General features: G+C 34.3%; 1 protein-coding gene across 1 annotated transcript in view; it reads right to left on the bottom strand.

The window, feature by feature from the left end:
* The window catches only part of LOC148948093 (E3 ubiquitin-protein ligase NRDP1-like), a 149,836-nt gene extending 127,450 nt beyond the window's left edge, over positions 1 to 22,386 (bottom strand). Inside the window, exon 1 of the mRNA XM_089096094.1 lies at positions 22,305 to 22,386. The gene's annotated coding sequence lies outside the window, so the exon portion shown is untranslated. The remainder of the gene's footprint in view (positions 1 to 22,304) is intronic.
* Positions 22,387 to 24,227: the final 1,841 nt, after the last annotated feature.

Here is a 24,227-nt window from a genome sequence, read left to right as displayed (position 1 = left end):
TAAAGGTTCTCCCCTTGGATAATATGTTAACTAGGATCATTCTACATATTTTAAAGTAAGAACTGTTTTCTTAACATGTCTCCTTATGAGGAGCCACAATTTTAAACTTATACCCAAGTGGCTTTCCATTTCGGAACAAGCGACAACGAGGTTCCAAATTAATAAATACTCCCGGGAATAAAATTCTCAATAAAAAACCTCCCGGTACATTTTATCGGGGTCGTAACCTTTGATGGGTAAGACTTAACTTAATGAAACTGATATATTTGAAATTATTTTAAAAATCCAATTCCTTTAATAAATCTATTGGTGTCGAAATTCCGTTCTTTAGAGTTTTGGTTACTATTGAGCCGGGTCGCTCCATACTGACAAATTTTTTTTAATACGAACAGTTTGATAGTTTAAACTTAAACTTGATATATTAAATGACTTTACTTCTGCTAGTCTTCGATTGTTGTATCCTTCTTCATTTTTTGTAAGAATCTTTTTGAAGATATTTTCAAAAATTAATATATTTTTTTAACTTCTTTTTTGGATAGTCTTGCAAATTTATTGCTATATCTTCTATTGTTTAGACAGTCTTTATCTTCCTAACTATTTTGCAGTTGAAAAGAACACTGCAATTCACAAAATAAAACTCCTCCAAAAATACATATTTCTACTAGCCAATTACAGCACAAATTGTTTGTTACAAAATACCAAAAATCTTAGTTTTTATAATCTTTTTAAAATTATATTCCATTATAAAGTCTATGATATTGACGTTGAAGTAAAACTTTTTACACGAGAATTGGTAACTTTTGAAAAAAAATTAGTTTGTGGAAACAATATTTTGATTTGATGAATCAGTAAGCAATTGATCAAAAAAATTTTGCAAATTTGAAAGAAATATGTTTAAAAAGTGATATGAAAATTAATAGAAATTAAATAAAACAAGGCTAATTAGACTAATATGATCGTCTATGCTATAGTTTGAACTATTTGAATTATTAAAATAATATACAAAATAGCTCCTTGACGTTTGACAATCTCAGCTTTTCAATGCTATGAAAAATATCATAATAAAAATCAATACTTTAAAAAATAAGTCAAATTGTTCGATCTGACCAATTTTTGCGCTATGTTTTAAATAATATTTTGATTTAAACTTCAGTGGATGGAAAAAGGTATTATTATTAGTAAAGGTTGAAGATAATTATATAATACAGATTGAACAGCTTCAAGGCCATCAAAGTAATATGACCCAATGAGACCAAACATTTTCTCATGGTTGTGATTACTTTTCATCAATCAGCATACCTTTTAATTTGCAAGTCCATTAAAGACAGAAAAGAGTTAAAAGTTTAGAAAGGCCAAATTAGGGTTCAAGTTTCAAAAAAAACAAGATTTTTCTCAAACATTTTCATTCTTTGGGTATCCTTAGTTATATTCTCAACATTCTTTGATTTTGAAGGTGGTTAGAAACAAAAAAATTGACCCATTTTCAAGCTTCATGATTCATTCAGCAAAACTGATTTCGATATTTCTCCAAATTTCAAGATTTACTTGACTCGAAAACTTAAAGACTGAATTTTTACCTGGACCCAAAAACACGAAATGACTTGGCTTATTTGGAACATGGTAATTATTTTTGTCTTTTGGTGTAAACTTACCTAAAACGTCTCCAATATATACTACAGATTTTTACTGATCAAAATTAGTATCTCCTTCTTAATCGTTACAGAAAATTACTTACGGGTTTCATTTTTCCGTAGCAGATAATTTCAGCTTTTTTCTAGTATTAATTAAAAAAAACTTTTTCCACAAAATAAGTTTTTCAAAGAAAAGTAAAGAAGTCCATTAAACAAGAAATGAGCAAAAATAAAATAAACTAATCTACCAAACATGAAACTACCACAAATCAGCATCGATAAATAAATGAAACCCAAAACGAGCAGAAATTGCAATAAAATAACCGAGTCAAATTCAAAACGAGCAGAAATTAACATAAGTTGGGCTCAAAACCCCTATGCCTTCCCAAGGCGAGAACGTAATTTGCACTTTACTGAAAAAAATACAAATGAATGTGCATTGTCAGTTTAGTATACATATACTGATATTTAGTAATCAAAATGTTAATATTGTTTGATTTATTAAAGTTATAAAAGTTAAAACAATTATATTTTTTTTAGTATAGTGCAAATTATGTTCCGAAAAGTTTGAGAGAAGCAGCCCCGAAAGTTTGAGCTTAATACCCTCAGTCGTTCTTGGGATACTGCTGAGATGCCTTATTGGGAATTAACATTAACACAGTGCATTTTGATTTAATTTTAAGCCAACATTTAGTTTTTAAACATAAAGTCAAATGGGAGTGTGGGCATGAGAGGGGGTTTCGTTTCCCTCCAATCACTTTGGACTATTAAAAAGGGCATCAGCCCTTTCTATTTTCAATCAAATGAGCCCTTTTCGAAGTTCCTACGAAAACTCCTTCGATACAAAGTGGCCTGGTCTACACAACAACAACAACAACAAAATAATACTTTATACGCACATCGATCTTTACTCTAAAAATGTCAAGCCTTCCAATCAGTTTCGACTATTAAAAAGGGCAATAGGCCTTTCGATTTCCAATCGAATGAGCCCTTTTTGAGTTTCTACGACAACACTTTCTATAAACACCTTATATGCACCCAGGGCATAAATTAATACCCTTACCCTAAGGCCTGTGAGGGTGGTTGTCATCCTTTAAGACCTAATTTCCAGAACTTTCAACTACGTTAAACAAAATGGCTATCTTAAAATTTTGATTGGAAGTGTATGGGAAAACGATGGGCGTGAGAGGGGCGTTAGTCTTCCTCAAATCACTTTCGACTATTGAAAAGAGTCCTAGATCTTTGAATTTTCAATCGAATGAGCCCTTATTCAAGTTTGTAGGACAAACATTGTTATAATAACTTATATGCTCCCAGGTTATAGCTTATAACCCTTGCCATGAAGACTTTGGAGGGAGTGTTCGGCTCAAAGGTATAATTTCCTGAACTATAACTATGTGGAATAAAATGGCTATTTCAAAATTTTGATTGGATGTGTTTGGGGAAATGGTGGGCGTGGAAGGGGTCTTAGTTGCCTTCCAATTACTTTCGACTATTAAAAAGGGCACTAACCTTTTCAATTTCTAATCAAATGAGGCCTTTTTGAAGTTTGTACGACAACGCCTTCTATAAAAACCTTATATGCCCCTAGGGCATTACTTACAACCCTTGCCCTGAGGGTTTTGGTGGGAAGGGTTGTCATCCTCAAAGACCTAATTTCCAGAACATAAAACTACGTTAAACAAAATGGCCATCTCAAATATTTTGATTCAATGTGTTTGGGGAAATAGTGGGTGGGATGTTTTTACTTTTATAACTTTAATAAATCAAATAATATTAACATTTTGATTAATAAATATCAGTATAAGTATATTAAACTGACAATGTACATTCATTTGTATTTTTTTCAGTAAAGTGCAAATTATGTTCTGGCCTTGGGAAGGCATAATAAAACTTATATACCCCTAGGGCATAACTTTATAACCCTTGCTCTAAAGACTGTGGGGGGAGTGTCCTGCTCAAAGGTATAATTCCCTGAACTTTAATTGCGTGGAACAAAATGGCTATCGCCAAATTTTGATTGGATGTGTTTTGGGAAATGGTGGGCGTGGATGGGGTGTTATTTGCCTTCCGATGACTTTCGACTATTAAAAAGGGCACAAGCCATTTTGATTTCTAATCGAATGAGCCCTTTTTGAAGCTTCTACGACAACGCGTTCTATAAAAACCTCATGTGCCCCGAATGAATAACTTACAACCCTTGTCGGGAAGGCTCTGGTGGCCATCCTACTAGACTTTATTTTCAAAATTTTCTACTACGTTGAACAAAATAGCTATCTGAAAATTTTGATTGGATGTGTTTGGGGGAATGGTGGGCGTGAGAAAGGGCTTATTTACCGTCCAATCACTTTCAACTATTAAAAACGGCACTAGCCCCCTCAATTTCCAATTGAATGAGCCCATTTTGAAGTTTTTACGACAACTCTATCATTAAAATCCTTAAATGCGCCCAGGGCATAACTTAAAACCTTTGCCCTGGGGACTCTGGGAAGTTTGTCATCCTTTAATACATAATTTTCAGAACTTTCAACTACGTTGAACAAAATGGCTATCTCTAAACTTTGATTGAATATGTTTGCGAAAATGGTGGGCGTGAGAGGGGGGTTAATTACTCTCCGCTCACTTCCGACTATTAAAAAGGGCAATATCCAGTCAAATGAGCCCCTCTTGAAATTTCTACAGCAACTTTCTATATAAACCTTATATGCCCCCAGGGTATAACTTACAACCCTTGCACTGAGGACACTGATGGGGTTATCATCCTAAAAGACCTGATTTCCAGAACTTTAGACTACGTTAAACAAATTGGATATCTCAAAATTTTGATTGGATGTGTTTGGGGAAATGGTAGGCTTGAGAGGGGGGTTAGTTGCCCTTCAATCACTTTCGACTATTAAAAGGGCACTAGCCCTTTCAAATTTCAATTGAATGAGCCCTTTTTGATGTTTTTACAACATCGCTTTCTATAAAAACCTTACATGCTCCCAGGGCATATTTTACAACCCTTGCCCTGAGGGCTGTTTGGGGGATGGGTTGTCATCCTTAAAGACCTAATTTCCAAAACTTTCAATTGACTTGAATAAAATGGCTATCTAAAAATTTTGATTGGATGTGTTTGGAGATATGGTGGGCGTGAGAGGTGGGTTACTTGCCATCCAATCACTTTCGACTATTAAAAAAGGCACTAGCCCTTTGAATTTTCAATCGAATGAGCCCTTTTTCACGTTTCTACGACAAAGTTTTCGATAAAAACCTTATATGCCCCCAGGGTATAACTTATAACCCTTGCCCTGAAGACTGTGGGGGGAGTTTCCTGCTCAGAGGTATAATTTCCTGAACTTTAACTACGTGAGACAAAATGACTGTCTAAGAATTATAATTGGATATTTTTGGGGAACTGGTGAATATGGAAGGGGTGTTAGTTGTCTTTCAATGAGTTTCGACTATTAAAAAGGGCTCTAGCCATTTCAATTTCCAATCAAATGAGCCCTTTTTGAAGTTTCTACGACGACGCGCTATATAAAAACCTTATATTCCCCCAGGGCATAACTTACAACCCTTGCCCTGAGGGCTATGGGGGAGTGTCCTCCTCAAAAACCTAATTTCTATCTGGAAATCCACAACACTGAACAAAATGGCTATCTAAAAATGTTGATTGGATGTGTATGAGGAAAAGGTGGGCGAGTGAGGGGGGCTTGTTGCCCTAAAATCAATTTTGAATATTAAATAGAGCACTAGACCTTCGAATTTGAAATTGAATGAGCCCTTTTTCAAGTTTTTACGACAGAGATTTCAAAAAAACTTATATGCCCCCAGGGCATAACATATAACCCTTGCCCTAAAGACTGTGGGGGGAGTATCCTGCTCAAAGGTATAATTTCCTGAACTTATAATTTCTTGAGCCCCCAACAGCCCTGAGGGCTGTTGGGGGGATTGGTTGTCATCCTTAAAGACCTAATTTCCAAAACTTTCAACTGCGTGGAACAAAATGGCTATCGCAAAATTTTGATTGGATGTGTTTGGTGAAATGGTGGGCTTGGATGGGGTGTTAGTTGCCTTCCAATGACTTTCGACTATTAAAAAGGGCACAAGGCATTTTGATTTCTAATCGAATGAGCCCTTTTTGAAGCTTCTACGACAACGCGTTCTATAAAAACTTTATATGCCCCCAATGCATAACTTACAACCCTTGTCCGAAAGGCTCTGGTGGTCATCCTAATAGAATTTATTTTCGAAACTTTCCACTACGTTGAACAAAATGGTTATGTGAAAATTGTGATAGGATGTGTTTGGGGGATTGGTGGGCTTTATAATGGGCTTATTTACCGTCCAATCACTTTCAACTATTAAAAACGGCACTAGCCCCCTCAATTTCCAATTGAATGAGCCCATTTTGAAGTTTTTACGACAACTCTATCATTAAAATCCTTAAATGCGCCCAGGGCATAACTTAAAACTTTTGCCCTAGGGACTCTGGGAAGTTTGTCATCCTTTAATACATAATTTTCAGAACTTTCAACTACGTTGAACAAAATGGCTATCTCTAAACTTTGATTGAATATGTTTGCGAAAATGGTGGGCGTAAGAGGGGGGTTAATTACTCTCCACTCACTTCCGACTATTAAAAAGGGCAATTTCCAATCAAATGAGTCCCTTTTGAAATTTCTACAACAACTTTCTCTATAAGCATTGTATGCCTTTAGAACACGTCTTGAAACCCGTGCCCTGATGGCACTGAGTGGTTCATCATCATAAAATAACTAATTTTCTTAACTTTAGTCTAGGGTAACCGATATGGATATCTAAAAATTTCGATTGGTTGTGTTGGGGGACATGGTGGGCTTGAGAGGGGGTTAGGTACCTTTCGATCACTTTCGACTATTAAAAGGGCATTAGCCCTTTCAATTTTCAATTGAATGAGCCATTTTTGATGTTTTTGCAACATCGCTTTCTATAAGAACATTACATGCTCCCAGGGCATATTTTACAACCCTTGCCCTGAGGGCTGTTTGGGGGATGGGTTGTCATCCTTAAGGACATAATTTCAAAAACTTTCAACTGCCTTGAATAAAATGGCTATCTTAAAATTTTGATTGGATGTGTTTGAAGATAAGGTGGGCATGAGAGGGGGGTTAGTTGCCCTCAAATCACTTTCGACTATAAAGAAGGGCACTAGCCCTTTGAATTTCCAATCGAATGAGCCCTTTTTCAAGCTTCTACGACAAAGTTTTCAATAATAACCTTATATACCCCCTGGGCATAACTTATAACCCTTGCCCTAATGACTGTGGGGGGAGTGTCCTGCTCAAAGGTATAATTTCCTGAACTTTGAACTGCGTGGAACAAATTGGCTATCTAAAATTTTGATTGGATATATTTGGGGAAATGGTGGGCTTGGAAGGGGTGTTAGTTGCCTTCCAATCACTTTAGACTATTTAAAAGGTCACTAGCCATTTCAATTTTCAATCGAATGAGCCCCTTTTGAAGTTTCTACGACGACGCGCTATATAAAAACCTTATATTCCCCCAGGGCATAACTTACAACCCTTGCCCTGAGGGCTATGGGGGAGTGTCCTCCTCAAAAACCTAATTTCTATCTGGAAATCCACAACACTGAACAAAATGGCTATCTAAAAATGTTGATTGGATGTGTATGGGGAAAAGGTGGTCGAGTGAGGGGGGCTAGTTGACCTAAAATCACTTTTGACTATTAAAAAGGGCACTAGACCTTTGAATTTCAAATTGAATGATCCCTTTTTCAAGTTTCTACGACAAAGATTTCAAAAAAACTTAAATGCCCCCAGGGCATAACATATAACCCTTGCCCTAAAGACTGTGGGGGGAGTGTCCTGCTAAAAGGTATAATTTCCTGAACTTATAATTTCCTGAACCCCCAACAGCCCTGAGGGCTGTTGGGGGGATGGGTTGTCATCCTTACAGACCTAATTTCCAAAACTTTCAACTGCGTTGAACAAAATGGCTATCTAAAAATTTTGATTGGATGTGTTTGGGGAAATGGTGGGCGTGGAAGGGGTGTTAGTAGCCTTCCAATTACTTTTGACTATTAAAAAGGGCACTAACCATTTCAATTTCTAATCGAATGAGCCCTTTTTGAAGTTTCTATGACAATGCGTTCTATAAAAACTTTATATGCCCCTTGGGCATAACTTACAACCCTTGTCCTGAGGGCTGTGAGGGGGTTGTCATCCTCAAAGACCTAATATACAGAACTTAAAACTACGTTGAATAATTTGGCCTTCTCAAAATTTTGATTGGATGTGATTGGGGAAAAGGTGGGCATGAGACAGGGTTAGTTGCCCTCCATTCACTTTCGACTATTAAAATGGGCACTAGCCCTTTGAATTTCCAATCGAATGAGCCTTTTTTGAAGTTTCTACGCCAACGCCTTCTATAAAATCCTTATTTGCCCCCAGGGCATAACTTGCAACCCTTGCCGCGAGGATTGTGGGGGAGTGTCCTCCTCAAAAATATATTTTCTATCTGGAAATCAACTACGCTGAACAAAATGGCTATCTCAAAATTTTGATTGGATGTGTTTGGGGATATTATGGGTGTGGGGGGCTAGTTTCCCTCCAATCACTTTCGAATATTAAAAAGGGTACTAGCCCTTTGAATTTCCAATCGAATGAGCCATTTTAAGTTTCTACAACAACGCCTTCAATAAAAACCTTATGTGCCCCGGGTCATAACTTAAATCCCTTGCCCCGAGGGTTTTGGGAGAGTGTCCTCCTCAAAAAGATATTTTCTATTTGAAAATCAACTACGCTTAACAAAATAGCTATCTCAAAATTTTGATTGGATGTGTTTGGGAGAATTATGGCCGTGGGGGGGCTAGTTGCCCTCCAATCACTTTCGACTATTAAAAAGGGCACTAGCTACTCCAATTTCCAATCGAATGAGATTTTTTTTGAAGTCTTTACAACAACTCCTTCGATACGAAGTGCCAGGGTATGGAGAAGAAGAAAAAAGAAAAAATAAATAATACATTGTGCCCACATCGTTCTTTATTTAGGCAGTGCTATCGCGCTGCCTATGATTGGCATTTCCTCCCCATAGGGACATATAAATTTAATCTTATAGTTATTCACAAATCAAAGTTGTCATGGACGATTTGTGACTCCATTGTTGGTAACTTTTCGTAAGTAACTTCATTTTTTAACCCTTTTCTTATTATTTGCACTAGGGATCTTGGTTCTGTCAAAATTTCAATCTTGGCCTACTTTACAAATAAAGTAGGCCTTGTTTTTGGCCTACTTTCTTTATTTTGTAATTATTCAGAGAACTTTGAGTCTTTTCCAGGACAAATCAAAAATTCATATATATCTATATTTTGCACTTTGCTACCAAGGAAGACGTGGAAACAATTTCATTCTGATTGGGAAATTAATTGTTGGCCAACTTTTTGTCGGCCCATGCCTTTAACCTAAAAATAGTCTGCATGTTAACGTCTCCTAGGACCAAGGTCTTGTGAATATTTTTTCCAGCCATTCAGTCAAATCGGGCATCTTTGGCCAGAAAAACATAAGTGAATACGTTTCTATCCACCTAGAGACAATCTTTAAATTGCATTAATTTGAGCTAATTATTAATTTTATCACACTTCCACGGTTGTTATGTTTGGGGACTTTTACCTAAAACCTTAAAAATATGTTCGTTAATAATAATAAAATATGTTTAAAGCTTGAGAAGTTTCAAGGTATAATTTTCACAATTCTTGGAAAGTAGATTGTTGGTCTTTTTTCTGCCCCTTGAGGTTCTTGTAACCATTTGTGTTTTTTTTTAGCCCAAAAAATGAAGGACACATTTTTATCCTAATTATCATGACAATATTTAAGATTTATCAAGCTAAAAGTTTCTAACTGAAAGTTACGACCCTCAAAATATTTACCTACATTTCAAAAAAGAGAGAAATGACGTTGAAGAATAGTCTACCAGAATATGCAGTATAACAAAAAACCCTATTTCCTTTTGTTTAAGCATATATTTACAAAAAATGATATTTCCCTTTTGTCCAGTAGGATAATCATACGTTCATATTCATTCGTTTGTATGGTTTGTTTTCAAAAATAGCCAAGTTATGCTAATGGTCTTAGACTACTGATAGGGGGCTCATTTGATCATAAAATGAATGTTTTAGTATTCTTATCAACTAGCAAAAGACATCAAAGCAAAGTGAGGCTTTTTAACACTTCGAGGCACAAATGAATAATTTTAAACCAAACAAAACGAAATAATAGAAAATAAATAGACAGTGGCAGTTAATGAATGAAAAATACCAAACAGTGGCATACCAAAAATACCAATAATATAAATTATACCAATAATGAAAAAATACCAAACAGTGGCAGTTAATGAATGAAGCAATGAATAAACCTGCTATTGAACAGTAGCACTGTTCAGAAGAATCTCAGTGTTAAAATTGAAATTATCAGAAAAAACATACAGAGAACTTTCAAGTTTTTCAGGTATATATTGAGCTTCCCTGTTTTACAGGAATTAATATTGTGCGGTGGCACATTCAAAAGGCTACACATAGTCCATATAAAATTCCCCGTTTCCCTGTTTTACAGGAACTAATATTGCGCGGTGGCACATTCAAAAGGCTACACATAGTCCATATAAAATTCCCCGTTTCCCTGTTTTAGAGGAACTAATATTGCGCGGTGGCACATTCAAAAGGCTACACATAGTCCATATAAAATTCCCCGTTTCCCTGTTTTAGAGGAACTAATATTGCGCGGTGGCACATTCAAAAGGCTACACATAGTCCATATAAAATTCCCTTTTTCCCTGTTTTAGAGGAACTAATATTGCACGGTGGCACATTCAAAAGGCTACGCATAGTCCATATAAAATTCCCCGTTTCCCTGTTTTAGAGGAACTAATATTGCGCGGTGGCACATTCAAAAGGCTACACATAGTCCATATAAAATTCCCCGTTTCCCTGTTTTAGAGGAACTAATATTGCGCGGTGGCACATTCAAAAGGCTACACATAGTCCATATAAAATTCCCCTTTTCCCTGTTTTAGAGGAACTAATATTGCACGGTGGCACATTCAAAAGGCTACGCATAGTCCATATAAAATTCTCTGTTTCCCTGTTTTAGAGGAATTAATATTGCACGGTGGCACATTCAAAAGGCTACACAAAAGTCCTTATAAAATAAATGGCTGAAATGGATTACGATTTTAAAGCTTATATAAGACAGTCAAATCCTTTAAAGATTCATTTAATTAAATACAATAGTGCATAATTGTGAATCAGCCGTTTGTATTTTTGGTAAGAGAGATTGTAAACTGAGAGTTGGTTGCATTTTTGTTCAGTAGCAGGAATGGAATGTTTGAAGCCTCGAAAAGTAAATTTTAACGCTCAGTTCCTTCAAAGATCCTAATAGCCTCCAAATAGATATTGAAGAAGGAGTAGAGGGGGATAAAATTAAATATTTAATTTTCCCTTATATCAACGAGTATTTTTAAACTAAACCTTTAATATGGATGCTTACAAGTTAGCAGCTCTCCTTTTATCATAGAGATTAATTAAATACAACTTCTTCCACAAAGGGTTTTTAAAAGAGAAGTAAAGAGCTCTATTGGCCGAAAATGAGCAAAAATAAAATAAAATAATCTTCCAGGTTTAGAATTACCACAAATCCAAATTAACAAATAAACAGAGCCCAAAAAAAACAGAAATTACAGTAAATATACCGAGTCAAACTCAAAACTAGCAAAAATGAATATGAGTGGGGCTGACAACCCCCATGAATTTTCAAGACCAGTACATGATTTGTACTTTACTGAAAACAAAATCCATTTTAAGTGCTTTCATTTCTTTGACTTTAATAAGTGAAAAATAGTGAAGAATTTAGGGAATAAATATCAGTAGACGTATATTAAACTGATAATATACGGTCTTTTTATTTTCTGCGCAGTATCAATAGTTGTAGTAACGGTAGAAGCACTAGTAATAGTAAGCATCTAGCACCTTTGGTTTCTTCAACACCCGACTTAAAAGCATCAACAGCTTTTGAAACATTGCTGATACGTCTTCTTGACAACTTGTTTGGGCTTGATGTGATTCAATTTAGTTCAATACAGTTTCAGTATTTCACAATTTTTTTTGCCTTAATACCCTTATTTTAAGTAGCGGTAGTAGCAGTACCAGCAGAAATATTAGTGGCAGCAGTAGCAGTAGAAGTAATAATAGTAGCCTTGGCTTTAGTTGCGTTAGTAGTAGTGGATGTAGTAATACTATAAGGAGTAGTAGTAGCGGCACTAGTGGTAGTTTGAGCAAAATCAATAGTATCCGGATGTAAATATTGTCTTTTTGTGAGCTCAACATACCCTAAAACAAGCCCTGTTAATTTAAACTTCGCACACCACTCTTCCTTGGATATTGCTGATATACCCTTGTGACAACCTGCGTTCAGACGGCGTTGTAGTAGTACTAATTTTGGAGTATTAGTAGAATTCGCAGTGGCGTGCACGTATTACCTTTTTGTCAATTAATCTTTCCCTTTAAGCATTCTTTAGAAGTTCCATCTGAATACCCAAATCAACTATTGAGATACGCTCTTTCAACAATATGCATACACATTGAGTTTTTTGATTTAGTTCAAATTTCACATTAATATTCTCGCAAATTTTCACCTTCAGAGACGTAGTATGCGTCGTCTGGATTCTGATGCCCCTATAGCAAGGAATTCTAACAGCCATATGGAATTATGATGCCCCTCTACACCTTTTCAAAGAGATTCAGCGCTCACTCACATAATGGAATTTGAGGGTTGATAAAGTGAAATTATGTCACTATTCTTGTTTCTCTTAACCAGTAGTGCCTAAAACTTAATTTACGTAGACAATGAACGATATTAATTAATGTTTTGAATAATAGGAGTGTGAACGATTCTAATTAGTGATTGGAGTGTATGAAGATGGAGAAAAAAAAGGATTATGAAATTTTGTCACTTTTCTAGTTTTTCTAAACCATTATTGACTATAACTTAATTTACGTAGACAATGAACGATATAAATTAATGTTTTGAATAATAGGAGTGTAAATGATTCTAATTAGTGATTGGATTTTATGAAGATGGAGAAAAAAAAAGGATTATGAAATTATGTCACTATTCTAGTTTCTCTAATACAGTATTGCCTATAACTTAATTTACTTAGATAATTAGCGATATTAATTCATATTTTGAATAACATAAATGTTAATGATACAAAGTCGTGATTGGATTGTATGAATGGAGAAAACAAAAATATAATTAAAACATATATCTATTAAAGTTTCTATAAAAAAGTATTGCCTATAACTAAATTTACGTAGACAATGAACGATATTAATTAACGTTTTGAATAATAGGAGTTTGAATGATTCTAATTAGTTATTGGATTGTATCAGTGGAGACAAAAAAAGGATTAAACTGATTAGCAGTTAAGGTAACCCCGAAGGAGTTGTTAACTCAGGTAATTTGTTATAAATTTGAAACAACATCAGTCTATGAAAAATGCCTAACGACGAATCGGAAATGTTTGATTAACATTTGCAAAAAAAAGGGGTAATGGGATTTGCGAATTGGAGGAGATGGGGTGACTGTGTACTGTATAATACACAAGTGATATTTTGGAGAGTATTGTCAATTTAAAATAGTTTAGAAATAAAAAAAAATTTAACAAGAAATGGCTGAAAAGTGTTTTGAGGGAGATGGGTTGCATGGAGGGTTGAGGTGCATGAGAGTTCAGTTAAAGGGGGTACAGTTACACGGGGGTTTAGTTAAATTGGGTCGAGTTGCACAAGGGTTCAGTAGCACGAGAGTTCAGTAGCACGGGGGTTCAGTTGTACAGGGTTTCGGTTATACAGGGGTTCAGTTACATGGAGGGTTCAGTTGCACGGGGGGGTGGAGTTAAATGGGGCTTGAGTTGCACGAGGGTTCAGTTAAAGGGATACAGTTACACGGGGGTTAAGTTAAATTGGGTCGAGTTGCACGAGTGTTCAGTAGCACGTGGGTTCAGTTGTACAGGGTTTCGGTTAGACAGGGGTACAATTACTTGGCGGGTTCAGTTGCACGGGGGTTGAGTTAACTGGGGCTTGAGTTCGACGAGAGTAGACTATAAATAAGGCTTTTGCGTCTTTCTGAACTTTCTGTGAGAGGCGGGGGTAAGTATTTAGTTTAAATAATTCTAAGAGGAATTGAGTTTTTCTTTCATTGAAATGTAAGAGTTGGAATATTTCAGTAGTGCTTTGTCGTGGTTTATTATGTCACAGTTACATTCTCTTGATCTTTCAAAGTTCACTTTGGTTTTATTTCATTGAAATGCAAGAATTAGAATATTTCAGTAGTGTTCCGTCGTGGTTTACCTTGTCACAGATACATTCTCTTGATTTTTCAAAGTTCATTTCGAATTTCTTACATTGAAATGCAAGAGTTGGAATATTTCAGTAATGTTTTGTAGTGCTTTACCTTGTCACAGTTACAATCTCTTGATCTTTTAAAGTTCACTTTGGTTTTATTTCATTGAAATGCAAGAGTTGGAATATTTCAGTAGTGTCTTCTCGTGGTTTACCTTGTCACAGCTAGTTTTTTTAGATTTTCGTGGGTGTTAGGTTCCTGGGATTTATTATTTGAGAAGTTAACTTTATCATAGGTTAGGTTAGCCTATGTACACGCGCGTACTTAGGCTAGCCTAACCTATGATTTTGGTATTTCTATGCAATAATGTGGAATTTGGTAACATGTGTGTATGTTTGTGTGTGTGTGTCTGTGTGTGTTTGTGTGTGTGTGTTCCGACTCTTGCATAAGAAAACCTTAAAATTTAGTAAATTGTCAAACAATACCGAAATGTAATCTCTTAGTCTAACCAAGGTATTGGACCTTTCATCTATGCCGAACAAAAAAAAATAACTAGTTGAAGATGTGTTTAAATTCTTCATCAACATAAAATCAAAAACATGAAAATTAAAAATGTAAATGCGTATTTGAATCAAACACTTTTAGGTTATCGAGTGTCCTTACTGAAAAACTACTGCATTAAAAAAAAAAATTAAATTGATCATACGACCTAAATTATTTAATCAGATACGACAGCACTCACAAACGACCTTTTTGAAATTTTGCTAACAATATCGATGATGAAGGTAAAAGTTTGGATCAAAACCTTTCCCTAATTAGGCTAACCTAACCTATAATTTTGGTAATTCTATGCAATAATGTGGAATTTGGTAACCTGTGTGTATGATTGTGTGTCTGTCTCTGTGTGTTTGTGTTTGTGTTCCTACTCTTGTATAAAAAAACTTGAAAATTTAGTAAATTGTTAAACAATTTAAAAATGTAACCTCTTAGTTTAACTAAGGTATTTTGACTTTTATCTATGCCAAAGAGAAAAAAATTACGATCCGATGTTTTGTTTAATTTCTTCATCAACATAAACTAAAAGACATGAATATTCAAAATTTAAACGCGTATTTAAATAAAATAAAAGTATACTTGACGACTTAATGTCCATAAACAGCGATAATTTGTTTTCTTCAGTATTGTTTGTGAATCATTGACAATTTTTTCTGACAAAAAAATTTTGAAACTAAAGAAAACCTTAACATTTAGTAAATCGTAAAACAATATCAAAATGTAACCTCCTAATTTAACTGGGGCATTGGATCGTTCGTCTATGCTGGATAAAAAAAAAACTAGTTGAAGTTGTGTTTAACTTCTTCAGAAATGTATAATACAAAAAATTAAAATTGAAAATGAAATAATAATCTTCTTAATAATTTAATTTCAATAAACATTGGAAATTGGTTTTCTTCAGTATTTTTTATGAATGATTAAAGAGGGTTACTGACAAAAACATTTTGAAACTAAAGAAAACCTTAAAATTTAGTAAATTGTCAAACAATATCAAAATGTAACCTCTTAGTTTAAGTGAGGTATTGGACCTTTCATCTATGCCGAACAAAAAAATCTCTCAACCCCCTTAAAGCTCTTTTAGAAGATACGAAAACTACTTATTTAACTCAAAAATTTCGTTTTTAATGGGCATCAAGTAGTTGATCAAATTGATCTCAAAAGGGTTCATGATAAAAAAAAATAGTTTGGGGCAAGAAAAAAAAAACTAAAATAATGTCGTGAAATCATTTTCAACACTCAGAGCAGGGGGACGCTGGGATTGAATCATAGAGAAACATCGAGTTTACTTAAAAAAAAAAACTACCGGTAATATCATACGACCTAAATTACTTCATCAGATACGCCACCACTCAAAAGTGATCTTTTTGAAATTCTTTTAACATCATTGATTCTCAATATAAAAGTTTGAATCAAAAACTTTTAGGATATCGAGTGTCCTTACTGAAAAACTATTACATTAAAAAAAAAAATTGATCATATGACCTAAATTATTTCTATCAGATACGCCAGCACTCAAAAAAGATCCTTTTTAAATTATTCTAACAATATCGATGGTAAAGGTAAAAGTTTGAATTGAACACTTTTAGGTTATTGAGTTTCCTTACTTAAAAAAAACTGTATTAAAAAAAAAAAAATTAAATTTATAATACGACTTAAATTATTTCATCAGATATGCTAGCACTCATAACGATCCTTTTGAAATTCTGCTAACAACATCGATGTTCAATGTAAAAGTTTGAATCAAAAACTGTTAGGATATAGAGTGTTCTTACTGAAAAACTACTGCATTAAAAAATAAATTAAATTGATCATACGATCTAAATTATTTCATCGGATACGCAAGAACTAATAAATAACTCTTTTGAAATCATGCTTATAGCATCAATGGTCAAGGTATAAGTTTGAATTAATCCCATTAAGTATATTAAATGTCCTTACTGAAAAGCTACTGCATTAAAAGATAGATAGAATTGATCATGCGATCTAAATTATTTCATCATATATGCCCACGAAAATCCTAAAAACATAGGTCTTAAAAGCCAAACTGTTAATTAGCTATTCTATTTAATGATTTCAGGCATGCCAAACCACGGAATACTAAAGTTAACTTCTCAAATAATAAACCCCAGGAAACAAACACCCACAAAAATCTAAAAAACCTAGTTATGAAAACAATAAACAGCTAATTAACTATTATAATTCATGATTTCAGTCACTTAAAACAAAAAAATACTAAAGTTAACTTCTCAAATAATAGACCCCAGTAGTCATACACACACGAAAACCTAAAAACCCTAGGTCTGAAAATCCCAAATACCCAATTAAATATTCTAATTCATGATTTCAGTCAAGTCAAACCACGAAATAGTAAAGTTAATTTATCAAATAATGAATCCCAGGAACCTAACACCCCCTAAAAACTAAAAAAATATGTCTGAAAACCCAAACAGATAATTAATTATTCTAATTCATGATTTCAGGCACGTAAAACCATGAAATACTAAAGTTAACTTCTCAAATAATAAACTCCAGGAAACAAACACCCACGAAAATCTAAAAAAACCTAGGTCTGAAAACCCTAAACTGCTAATTAACTATTCTAATTCATGATTTCAGGCACGTAAAACCACAAAATACTAAAGTTAACTTCTCAAATAATAAACCCCAGGAGTCAAACACACACGAAAATCTAAAAAACCGAGGTCTGAAAACCCTAAACAGCTAATTAACTATTCTAATTCATGATTTCAGGCACGTAAAACCACAAAATACTAAAGTTAACTTCTCAAACAATAAACCCCAGGAGTCAAACACACATGAAAACCTAAAAAACTTAGGTCTGAAAATCCCCAAACAGCCAATTAAATATTCTAATTCATGATTTCAGGCAAGTCAAACCATTAAATACTAAAGTTAACTTCTCAAATAATAAATCCCAGGAACCTAACACCCACGAAAATCTAAAAAACTAGGTTTGAAAACCCAAACAGCTAATTAACTATTCTAATTCATGATTTCAGGCACGTAAAACCACAAAATACTAAAGTTAACTTCTCAAATAATAAATCCCAGGAACCTAACACCCATGAAAATCTAAAAAACTATGTCTGAAAACCCAAACAGCTAATTAACTATTCTAATTCATGATTTCAGGCACGTCAAATCACGAAATACTAAAGCTAACTTTCAAATAATAAACCCCAGGAACCTAACACCCACGAAAATCTAAAAAACTAGGTCTGAAAACCCAAACAGCTAATTACCTATTCTAATTCATGATTTCAGGCACGTCAAACCATGAAATACTAAAGTTAACTTCTCAAATAATAAACTCCAGGAAACAAACACCAACTAAAATATAAAAAACCTTGGTATTTAAAACCTAAACAGGTAATTAACTATTCTAATTCATGATTTCAGGCACGTAAAACCACAAAATACTAAAATTTACTTCTCAAATAATAAACTCCAAGAGTCAAACCTCCACGAAAATCTAAAAAACCTAGGTATGAAAACCCTAAACATCTCATAAAATATTCTAATTCATGATTTCAGGCACGTAAAACAACAAGATACTAAAGTTAACTTCTCAAATAATAAACCCCAGCAGTCAAACACACACGAAAACCTAAAAAACTTAGGTCTGAAAATCCCCAAACAGCCAATTAAATATTCTAATTCATGATTTCAGGCACGTCAAATACGAAATACTAAAGTTAACTTCTCAAATAATAAATCCCAGGAACCTAACACCCACGAAAATCTAAAAAAAACTAGCTGTGACAAGGTAAACCACGAGAAGACACTCCTGAAATATTCCAATTCTTGCATTTCACAAAAGAAATTCAAACGGAATCAGGCAACTGAGTCTCTCAAACCCTTTAAAGCTCTTTTAAAAGGTACAGAAACTACTTATTTAACACAAAAATTTCGTTTTTAATGGGCACCAAATAAAGAAAAACCACATGGAATCAGGCAACTGAGTCTCTCAAACCCCTTAAAGCTCTTTTAAAATATACAGAAACTACTTATTTAACACAAAAATATCATTTTTAATGGGCACCAAGTAAAAAAAAACCACATGGAATCAGGCAAGAACACTACTGAAATATTCCAACTCTTGCATTTCAATGAAATAAAACCAAAGTGAACTTTAAAAGATCAAGAGAATGTAACTGTGACAAGGTAAAGCACTACAAAACATTTCTGAAATATTCCAACTCTTGCATTTCACTGAAAGAAATTCGAAATGAACTTTGAAAAATCCAGAAAATGTATCTGTGACAAGGTAAACCACGACAGAACACTACTGAAATATTCTAATTCTTGCATTTCAATGAAATAAAACCAAAGTGAACTTTGAAAGATCAAGAGAATGTAACTGTGACATGCTAAACCACGACAAAGCACTACTGAAATATTCCAACTCTTACATTTCAATGAAAGAAAAACTTAATTCCTCTTAGAATTATTTAAACTAAATACTCACCCCCGCCTCTCACAGAAAGTTCAGAAAGACGCAAAAGCCTTATTTATAGTCGACTCTCGTGGAACTCAAGCCCCATTTAACTCAACCCCCGTGAAACTGAACCCTCCATGTAACTGAACCCCTGTATAACCGAAACCCTGTACAACTGAACCCTCATGCTACTGAACACTCGTGCTACTGAACCCTCATGCAACTCGAACCAATTTAACTAAACCCCCGTGTAACTGTACCCCTTTAACTGACCCCTCGTGCAACTCAAGCCCCATTTAACTCAACCCCCGTGCAACTGAACCCTCCCTGTAACTGAACCCCTGTATATCAGAAACCCTGTACAACTGAACCCCCGTGCTACTGAACTCTCGTGCTACTGAACCCTTGTGCAACTCGACCCAATTTAACTAAACCCCCGTGTCACTGTACCCCCTTTAACTGAATCCTCATGCAACTCAACCCTCCATGCAACCCATCTCCCTCAAAACACTTTTCAGCCATTTCTTGTTAATTTTTTTTTATTTCTAAACTATTTTAAATTGACAATACTCTCCAAAATATCACTTGTGCATTATACAGTACCCAATCACCCCATCTCCTCCAATTCGCAAATCCCATTACCCCTTTTTTTGCAAATGTTAATCAAACATTTCCGATTCGTCGTTAGGCATTTTTCATAGGCTGATGTTGTTTCAAATTTATAACAAATTACCTGAGTTAAAAACTCCTTCGGGCTTACCTTAACTGCTAATCAGTTTAATCCTTTTTTTTTCCACTGATACAATCCAATCACTAATTAGAATCATTCACACTCCTATTATTCAAAACATTAATTAATATAGTTCATTGTCTACGTAAATTAAGTTATAGTCAATACTGGTTTAGAAAAACTAGAATAGAGACATAATTTCATAATCCTTTTTTTTTCTCCACCTTCATACAATCCAATCACTAATTAGTATCATTCACACTCCCATTATTCAAAACATTAATTAATATTGTTCATTTTATACATAAATTAACTTATAGTCAATACTGGTTTAGAAAAACTAAAATAGTGACATAATTTGACAATCCTTTTTTTTTCTACACCTTCATACAATCCAATCACTAATTAGAATCATTCAAACTCCTATTATTCAAAACATTAATTAATATCGTTCATTGTCTACGTAAATTAAGTTATAGGCAATACTGGTTTAGAGAAACTAGAATAGTGACATGATTTCATAATCCTTTTTTTTTCTCCACCTTCATACAATCCAATCACTAATTAGAATCATTCACACTCCTATTATTCAAAACATTAATTAATATCGTTCATTGTCTACGTAAATTAAGTTATAGGCAATACTGGTTTAGAGAAACTAGAATAGTGACATAATTTCACTTTATCGACCCTCAAATTCCATTGTGTGAGGGAGCTCTGAATCTCTTTGAAAAGGTGTAGAGGGGCATCATAATTCCATATGGCTGTTAGAATTCCTTGCTATAGGGGCATCAGAATTCCTTGCTATAGGGGCATCAGAATCCAGACGACGCATACTACTCACAGAATTAGTCTTAATAGTGCTACTACCATCGTAGTGGTGATGGTAGTAGAAAAAGTAGTAGCAGTAATAATGTTGTATTAGTAGTAGGAGCAAAAGAGATAGCAGCAGTATTATTAAAATTAATAGCATCTACATTTTTCCTTTTTTTCAGTTGAGCATCCCCCTCATGATACCCTGGCAGTTTCACCTTCATACGGTAAGCCATTCTAAAAATATTTCTGACGTGCTTTTTGACACCTTTTTGACGCCCTTTTCGTCTTAATACTTTTACCCTTACAAGAAGTTGTAATTAAAATAGTAGCTGGAGTAGTTTGGTAGCAGTCGCAGCAGTGGTAATAGATATTGTAGTAGTTTTAGTATTAGTATGAACATTTTATTTTTTGGTCAATTGATCTTTCCCTTTGACCATTCTCTGAAATTTCCAATAAATGCTCACATCCATTCTTGAGATACGCACTTTTGATAATCTGCTTGCATATAATATGTATTATTTAGTTCAAATCCTCCATCATTATTCTGTCAAATTTTCACCTTTATACAAGTAGCATTAATAGTGTTATTGTCATAGCAGTAGTATTAATAGTACGAAGCAGTGGTAGTGGTAACACTGTTCTATTGGCAGTAGAAAAAATAGTAGCAGCACCAATATTAATAATTGTAGTAGCTGGCACGTGTGGCCTTTTGACCAGCTGAAAATCCTACTCGTGATGGCCCAGAAGTTTCATGTTGATACGTTGACCCGTTCCAGTAATAACTCTCAGACGCCTGTATGAGCAGTCTGGATGCACAGAGTGTGTTTTGATTTAGTTCAACTTTCCTCTCATTGTTTCGTAAGATACTCGTTACAGGTGCAATATTTTTAGGGGTAGTAGTGGGAGTAAAAATTGGTAGTGGTGGACATAATTGTTGTGGTAATAGTAGCGTGCAGAAGTAGTTGCCTTTTTGGTCGATTGATTATCTCCCTCGTTATTTCCTGAAAGTTCCAAATTAATATACTCAGTTATTCCGGAGTTGCACCTTTCGACAACCCATATACACGTAAAAGGTTTAGTTTGTTACTCCCCTCATTAATTTTCTGAACAGCTCACCTGAATGCCATTCGTCTTCTTGGAGAGTGAAGGTCAAACATATTTATAAAAGGTAGTCTTAAAACCAGATAGCTTTATTTGTAAACAGAAAATTTTACGGTTGAAATTGAAACATACTGAAAACACACTATACTTAATTATGGTTAGAATAAGAGTTAACCATGAATTACGATTAAGACGTGGAACCATGAGATCAGTTTATGCTCTAATATAGATGCATTTTTTTCAACCTTATCTTTTTTTTTCTTAGAGAGAGAATTTATTTTAAAAAACACAAAAAAAACAATAAAAAAAAAAGAGAAAAACTTGCCAAAAAGCTAATATCTTATCACAGATTTTATTAACTAGGCTATCTTTTATTTGAACTACCAGCATGCTGATCCATAAACTGACGATGTATGGAACGTTGGAAACTTATATAAACCTTTTCAACGGTTATAAGTTATAACCGTTTCAACATATATAATAATAAAATTCGAATTAAGTGCCCTACCATCAAGAGTTCGGGGTGAAAATAGAGTGACCTCGCAAAGAATTCAAAAGCAGATTCGCTTAATCATTTATCAAAAACTCACGTTTGCCCCATGTGAAAACCTATAATTTTTGCATAGTCAAAATAATACCTTCAATAGAATTCAAAACAAGTTCTTTCTTTTGATACTTTTTTTTCAAATCCCTGCGATAAACTATTGGGCTAAGTGTTTTGAACGGATGACTTCTAGATAAAAAGCTTATCAATTTAGCAAGATATTTTTTGTGATAAGTATTTGTTTGATAATCAGAACACCAAGGAGGTATTTATTATATAGCTAGGCTAATAATATGTACACTAATAATACCTTTATAAAATAGTTTTACGTATATTTAGCTGCAACCTAGGCAAATATTTTGAACATCCCTTACTGAGCCACTGTTGTCAAAACACAGTTCTAATGGTGCTCTTTACTTTCAGTTGAAAAACTTTTTTTAATTTAATTTTTGACTGTTTTTTCAATTTTGCCAGAAAATTGGGGTCTAAACCTTGAAGAGTTCCATAGAAGATTTGATCCTGACGGAAGAAATGGACACGGACCTCAGTGGCTCAGAAGTTTGTAATTCCTCTTGCAACTAAGTTTTCCTCCAAACTACCAGGTAAAGTGGCAATTTAGGCCTTCTTTTCCATTACCAATCATTGTTACCATTCTTATAAATCTCTCACAAACTTAAATTACGCGAGTGATTTGAGTTACCTAGATACAAAATATTTGCAAAGTAGAAGGATTTTGAAGCGTTTGAGAGGCCAGGCTGCAAGAATAAGTTTGAAAACTAGTGTTTAAGAACTATAAGTTATAAGCCGATTTTGTTTGTTCTATTTTTTTTTCAAACAGTTCATTGTAACGAACTCTAAAAAACGGAATTTGATACCAATAAATACATCAAAAGAATCAAATTTTTATGCTGATCTCAAATATATAAGTTTCATCAAGTTTAATTATACCCATTAAAAGTAAGATGCCTGAGAAAATTTGCCTTTTTTCAAAAAAAAAGGGGGAACCTTAATGAAAATCACACCATCAGATTCACCGTATCAGAAAACCCTACTGAAGAGGTTTCAAGGTCCTATCTGCAAAAATGTGGAATTTTGTATTTTTTACCAGAAGAAAGATCACGGATGGGTGTTTATTTGTTTAGTTTTTTTCTGTTTTTTTCCCCAGGGGTAATCGTCCTGACCCAGTAGTCCTGGAATATTGCAGGAAGGCTCATTTAAATGGAAATTAAAAGTTCTAGTGCCCTTTTTAAGTGGCCAAAAAATTGAGGGCAACTAGGCCCCCTCCCACGCTCATTTTTTCCCAACGTCACCCGATCAAAATTTTTTAGATAGCTATTTTGTTCAGCATGGTCGAAAATACTATAAATATATCTTTGAGGATGATTTAATCCCCCACAATCCCGGGGGAAGGGCTGCAAGTTATGAACTTTGCCCAATAGTTACATATAGTATTGGTTATTGGGAAGTATACAGAGCTTTTCAGGGGGGATTTTTTCTGTTAGTGTGTGGGGGAGGGGGGGGGGTTACGTGGGACGATTTTTCCATGGAGGAAGTTTTTTGGGAGAAGGGGCATTGCTATGAAGGGGGTACCAGGTTTACCAGCATTATTTATAAAACAATCAGAAATTAAATAAAAGAAAAACAAGTTTTTCAACTGAGGGTAAGGAGCAACATCAAAACTTAAAACGAACATAAATTATTACGTATATGATTGGGTTCACCCCCTAGTCATTACCTCACTCTTTACGCTAGTTTTTTTAGTCATTTCATAAGAGCTATTTATCCTAATTAATGGCCTTTGTGATTAAGGGGTCATTCTTAAAGAATTGGGACAAAATTCAAACTGTAGCGTAAATGGCGAGATATTGACTAAGGGGCGAACCAACTAATATATGTAATAAAAATACACGAATATAGAAGTTCGTTACATAAGCTGACTCGTAAGTTACGTATATTTATTACTAATAAAAATGTTCGTAAATAAAATTAAACAACTTTCGAGAAAGCCATTTAACCA

Source organism: Artemia sp. Qi Xiang Cuo, chromosome 10 (genome assembly GCF_049724085.1).
Source record: "Artemia sp. Qi Xiang Cuo chromosome 10, ASM4972408v1, whole genome shotgun sequence".
NCBI classification, from domain to species: Eukaryota; Metazoa; Arthropoda; class Branchiopoda; order Anostraca; family Artemiidae; genus Artemia; species Artemia sp. Qi Xiang Cuo.
Note: the sequence above shows the minus strand (reverse complement) of the source record. Positions and strands in the feature narration are given on the sequence as shown.